Source organism: Anarhichas minor, unplaced genomic scaffold, assembly GCF_050575085.1.
Source record: "Anarhichas minor isolate MPS153535 unplaced genomic scaffold, ASM5057508v1 ptg000007l, whole genome shotgun sequence".
Classification (NCBI taxonomy): domain Eukaryota; kingdom Metazoa; phylum Chordata; class Actinopteri; order Perciformes; family Anarhichadidae; genus Anarhichas; species Anarhichas minor.
This window is the reverse complement of record NW_027466453.1, coordinates 14,536,601-14,542,600: the sequence shown is the minus strand read 5'-3', so window position 1 is coordinate 14,542,600 and position 6,000 is coordinate 14,536,601.

Here is a 6,000-nt window from a genome sequence, read left to right as displayed (position 1 = left end):
TTGCTGTCAGAAGAAAAAAGTGATCAGAAGCGTGGAAGAAGTGATCATGGCAAAGACTTCTCCGTCACACACACACACACACATCCATTTGCACGTACACACTGTATAAATGTATGTTACAGTAATTAAGTCACACACATATTAAACAGCTTGAGAGATCCACAGCTTGAAAGCCACTCGAGAAGCAGGAGGATGTAATATGCACACTTTTATGTTGGACCATGTGTGTGTGTGTGTGTGTGTGTGTGTGTGTGTGTGTGTGTGCATCTCCTCCGTTGGCTAATTAAAGCGGAGCGTGTTGCAGGGGGTCAGCAGACCCGTGTGACGCGTCCCTGACATGATTGATTGTGACTGTCAGGGCTCTCAGCTGGGTGTCTCCCTGCATCGGGGCCCCGAATAAAGGATTACACAGGCCCTTGGTAACCTTGGCTGGCTTTGTGTGCCGGGGTCCCGCATCAAAGGCCCGGCGGGAGACATTAGCATTTTTAATGAGTGGGCCGGGCCCCCGTGCTGATGCAGGATGCCTGATCACTTTCATCAGGACGCCACAGAGCGTCACAAACGGAGGCCGGTGCAAGATACTAAAAACACGCAGGCAGCCAGACACACGGACACACAAACACACATTTAAACTACATGTCACAACACACACAGTAGCTTTTTTTTTTTTTTTTTTTTTAATACAAAAAAAAAAAATCTTCCTCATCTTCAATGCGCGATCTTCCTCTCTTTCTCCCTTTCTGAAAGAGATGAACAAAGACATGAAGCTTCACTACCCGGTATGACTCAGTCCTCTCCCCCTCCTCTCTCCTCTTTGGAGCCGTGCTATTAAAGCCCCTTCTGGCAGATGTAAAAGCAGGACGGAGCCCATTTTGTTGAAGAAAGCGCTCCATGTCCAAGCAAAGGGAGACCTCAGAGTGGCCTTCAGAAAAGTTGTAATACAAAGACGGAGGGTGAGATTCCCCGATCTGTGCGCACTTAATTCTTTAACCCAGTATTTGTTGAAGTGGCGGAGCTGTCTAAAACAAACACACGCCTCTCCATTCTGTGAGCAGAAAAAGCATGAAGTTTAGGAAAAGCCCAGCAGAAATTAAAATAGTGAGAAAACTCGGCCGTGTAGAATAGTACGCCGAAAGGAAAGAAGTGCCATACCGCCTTGAGTGGAGGATGTATGTTCAAAAACAACCCTGAAACATTTTCAACCTATAACTATATTTGTTAATTTGCTCCTCACACCGGCACCAGGAGCTCCAGGAAATGATGAATAAAACGCATGCCTCCTATACCTTCTCTCTGGCTGAATATTGAGAAAGTAGCAACGGGGGGCAAACATATGCCATTCGCTCCGTGTGACAAGCACATTAAATCTTCATCACAGCAAAAAAAAAAGCCTCTTTATTGGCAGCTGTAGTTGCAACGCGGTGCCAAGAAAGAGCCAGAGGACGAAAAACAAAAAGGAGGAAAAACGAGGGAAGAAGTGGCGACAGAATCGTCAAACAAAAGCCACAAAACTGACAATAATGGCAGCAGCTGAAAGGAAACAGGAAGTCGAATATGAATGAGAGGAATATTGGATCAAATTCAACTCCAGTTAGGTAACATCATCAGTCTATCGGCCTTTGATGTTTCCTTTCTGCTCTCTGTGGCGTGCTATCATCACAGACTCCTTGCAAGCACATGACAGCTTGGACTAAACCCTAAACATGCAGAAACAGTTGCTCCAATGCCTGAGATGCAAATTCGCCAAAATAGCGAAGATAGCGGCTAAATCTCTGCCCGTGAATAGCCCGGCAAGAGACTTCCAAGGCTTAATATTCCTTTAGAAGTCTATTATCTCTGCCTGGCAACTTGCATCTCGACAAAACACACAATCCCAAACACACAGAACTTTAAAGTACTGCGAGCCTCGCATCTGGCACTTTTAAATAAGTAAACCTTATCAACAGCTCGACCCGGTAAAACAAAGAATCCTGTTTATGTATCTTCATGTGCTGTTTTTCTTCTCTTTCTTCCGGTGTATCTTCCGCACACACACACACACACACACACACACACACACACCTCCCCCAGTTTTTCCCTTTGAGGATGACGTTTAGATATGGACATCGTTTGATGCGACTCATCAAAGCGGAGATCGGGGTGTGACAGAAGCGTCTCCCGATGTTTCCCTTCGCTCTCCCGCTGTCAGCCGAGCGGACGCACAGTCAGGAGCCGGGGAGGTGACCACTGGAAACTTTTCATTTGATCAACTGATCAGCACATTCAGGCCTCTCTCTCTCTCTCTCTCTCTCTCTCTCTCTCTCTCTTCAGCTCGGTTCAAAAAACAAGAAATCAAGGATACGGAACGTGGCGGGACGCATATGCAGAGAAAGCTTCCCCCGATGGGCTCCACTCCGTGAGTGGAACATAAAGGTGCAAAGGACACGAGGATGCGGTCGAAGCCGTGCGTATGCAGTGGTCTTTTGACAAGATCTGCACCGGTGTGCACCCCCTCCTGAGAGAAGATGAAATGAGAACAAACAGGTGAAGGAGCGAGAGAGAGGCAGCTCTCAGCAGTATCCTGCCATTTGGACTTTAAAGAGCAGGAAAGAGACCGCTCGGGCTTTCTCGCCTGCGAGCGCCAACAGATAAGGAGAGACGCACCAAAAGGAACATTGGGGACAGAAGGAGAGAAAAATAAACTGACAAGTCTGTGCAAGATGATAACAGCTAAAAAAAAACAACACACACACACATTCATCTGTTCAGAGTACCAGCAATGTTTGTGTTCAGTCAGTGTGAGAAATGCTGCTTAGAGAGTTCAGTGAATACTTTAACAAGACTAAAGGTCACAGAGAGCTGGTTATTTCACCTGGTACAAAGGATGGCCCTACCAATATCTTGGGAGGAGAGAAATGTCCCTACAAATATTGGAGTGAACCGACACACACACACACACACACACACACACATACTAAACTATTCAGTAATCACCTTTTACCGCCGCCTGGTAATAACGTTACTCTGCGCCTGTGGCGGCAAAAACATTTTCTTATGTTACTGCTATTCAAAAACCATGACTCATCCCTAATATTCACAATGTGCTCCATCTTAGTTTAACGTGTTAACGTGCTACATCTGAGGGGAAATGTTCATCATTTTGCAGGTTTTTTTTAGTCATAAACCAAGCTGCTCGACTTGACCGGTGGCGCTAGATGAAAAGTGTTATTAGGATTCATCCTCTGAGGAACATGAATGTCTGTACAAACTTTCTTGGCAATTAGTTCAGAGTGGAACAGTGTAGAGCGAGCGACAGACCGGCGATGCCATCCATAGAGCCACGCTAGCTAATAGGGTTTAAATTAATACAACTTTCTTCAATCCATGTTGGAAGTTGTTTACTACATGCCAAATATTACAGATCAACTGTATTTCTCCGGAGGGAAAAAGTTGAGCAGAGCGACATCATGTTCAGACCAGTTGTCTGTTTTTTGCCACATCAAAGGCAAGTCGCTGCTTTAATAAACGCTGCCACACGCCTTCGCCGGCTGCTATGCAGTTAATGTGGCTTCTGGCGTGATGGCTTGTAATGGCATCAGCGACCGGGTGGCAGGCGGCGCAAGGGCAACTTTAGCTAGTCCGAGCTAAAGTGGTGAAATGACTGCAGAGTCTGCAGCTGCAGTTCAAAGCCGATCAGCGTTTGAATCTTAACAAGAAGGGGAAAAAAAAAAAAGGCCCCTGTGCATAGCGAGAGAGGGCAGAGCCTGGCTTAGATCTTCAACCTCTGTGCACACGCACACACACACACACACACACACACAAAGTCACAGCTCAGGCAAACACATACACCGACATCAAAACACAAACATTAAAGGGCACACAGACAATCACATCAAGACACAAAGCAAGAGCCACAAGAGTGCTGACACACAAATGTACAGAAAGCAGACAAGCTCATATACGCACACATCAAGAAGTCACCAAACACACACACACACACACACACACACACACACACACGGCAGGAGTCCTGTGTCCCTGGCTGGCCAGCTGTGGGAGGTCACACAGACATGACAGTTGTGCTATCAGGCCGGCATTAAGGCCTGCCGCTTTAAACACAGCCTTTTGAAGTCGCACCAAAGTCAGACACTGGGATCTCTCATCTCCCATCTCCCTTTTAACACTGCAGTGCCGACATTTCATTCTGCCCCCCCCCCCCCCTCCCCTCCCCTTTCATGCTACCAGCTTTGAATTCTGCCTTTTAAAAAAGGACTAATTTTAACTTCTTCAAGGCTGGAAAAAAAAAAGCAGGCAAAGGCCCGTCGTTAAGACTCTTCCGCCTGACGCGCTTCTTTTTTTCAGCCAAGTAACGAATGTTCAAAGGTAGCCAAGGTCCACGCAGAGCAACACCCTGCCTCTGATGTTCAGCGTCAGAGGGCTGACGGCTTTTTGCACATCAGCTTTTATCTCGAGGGTATATCATGTTTAATTTACTGTGAAAATGATGGCGATACCGAAGCGTTATGTGAAATTATACTCACACGACGTCTAAGAAATGTGAAACTGAATTGTGTTAAATAAGGATTCCCTTTCTTCATTATTCTGATGCGACGCTTTGGTGATCTGGCGGTTCTCTCATTGGAAGGACGAACAGCACTCAGTCCAGGCTACTAAAGGCCCAATCACAGCAGCATTCAAAAACAGCGACATCTCAGAGCAAATCATTTCGATGCAATTCACACGATCAGTGGAACAAATCTGTGCATAGAAGATGCTACCAAATTAGCTGACAAATGCTGTTGTTGTTTTCTGGTGAAGAACGTCCCTATAAAGAGACTGTAGAAGAAACATAGATATAAACATATATAATACATTCACAGGAATGAGTTAACCTCGTTCGCTGTGGTAGAATAACATCCTCGCCTTGAGGCCCACGCTGTTGAAGGAGCCGTGTTCCATTGAAACTCAAAATAAGTGATGACAGGCTGAGTTTGAGGTGCTGAAAAGTGGTCATCGTTAGCTTTCGGGTTGGAACATCTAACTTGTGTTGTGTATGTACTGAAGCCCCCCCCCCCACCACCCACCACCACCCACCACACACACACACACACTCATACACCCCTCCACAGCCCTCCTCTGTAGCTGACCCAGTCTAATTTTTTCTGTTTACTCCACTCAGTGTTTGGTAGTCGAACAGATCAAACGCGCTGCTAAGCTGTGGGTTTGTTTACTCCGGCTCTGACCCACGCCCAGCCAGGGACGCACAAGCACTGCAGCTCTTTTTCCACATTTGGCCTTTTTTGTTTTTTTTGCTTTTCATCTGGATCACAGCCTTCTCATCCCTCCCCTCCCCTCCCTCCCCTCCCTCATTCCAACTTCTGATGACTCCCCCTCTGCCCTCTTTGCCCCTGAAAAGTTTTGTTCAGCAGACGCCCGAGGTTTTTTGTAGGTCTTACCTAAATCGAATCGATCGATTAGCCTTTTTTTTTTTTTTTTGCTTCTTCTCTCCTGCACCTGTGGAGCCTTCATCCAGTCACACTCTGCATGACTTCTTTCATCACATTTATGAAGTGCTTTTTGTTTGACTCACACCCTCTCCTTGATTTTTTCCCCCCTGCCTTCTCACACAGTCCCCGTTATCCTTTTCTAATTCTCTCCTTTGAAACAATTCTCCTCTCTCTGTGTGCTCTCCCAGTCACGCACAAGTACACGCTCTCCGCTGCAAGCAAATGCGCTCACATGCATGCTCACACGTATGCTGATGCAGGCTGTGTGTGATGTGAAGCCAGGTCTGTTCCTTTCCCAGGCAGGCCGGCAGGAGTGAGGACCCCCCGGCACACACACACACACACACACACACACACACTCACCTCCCTCCCTGGCTCTTTTTGTCTCCTTCCTCCCTTTCTTATTTCTTTCCAACAAGGTAAAGAGGTGATACCATTCAGAGGGACTCCAGGAGGACGTAGAGCTGTAAGAACCAGCAGTGCTGATTGTGTGACTGACCTCAGCCTTCACTGA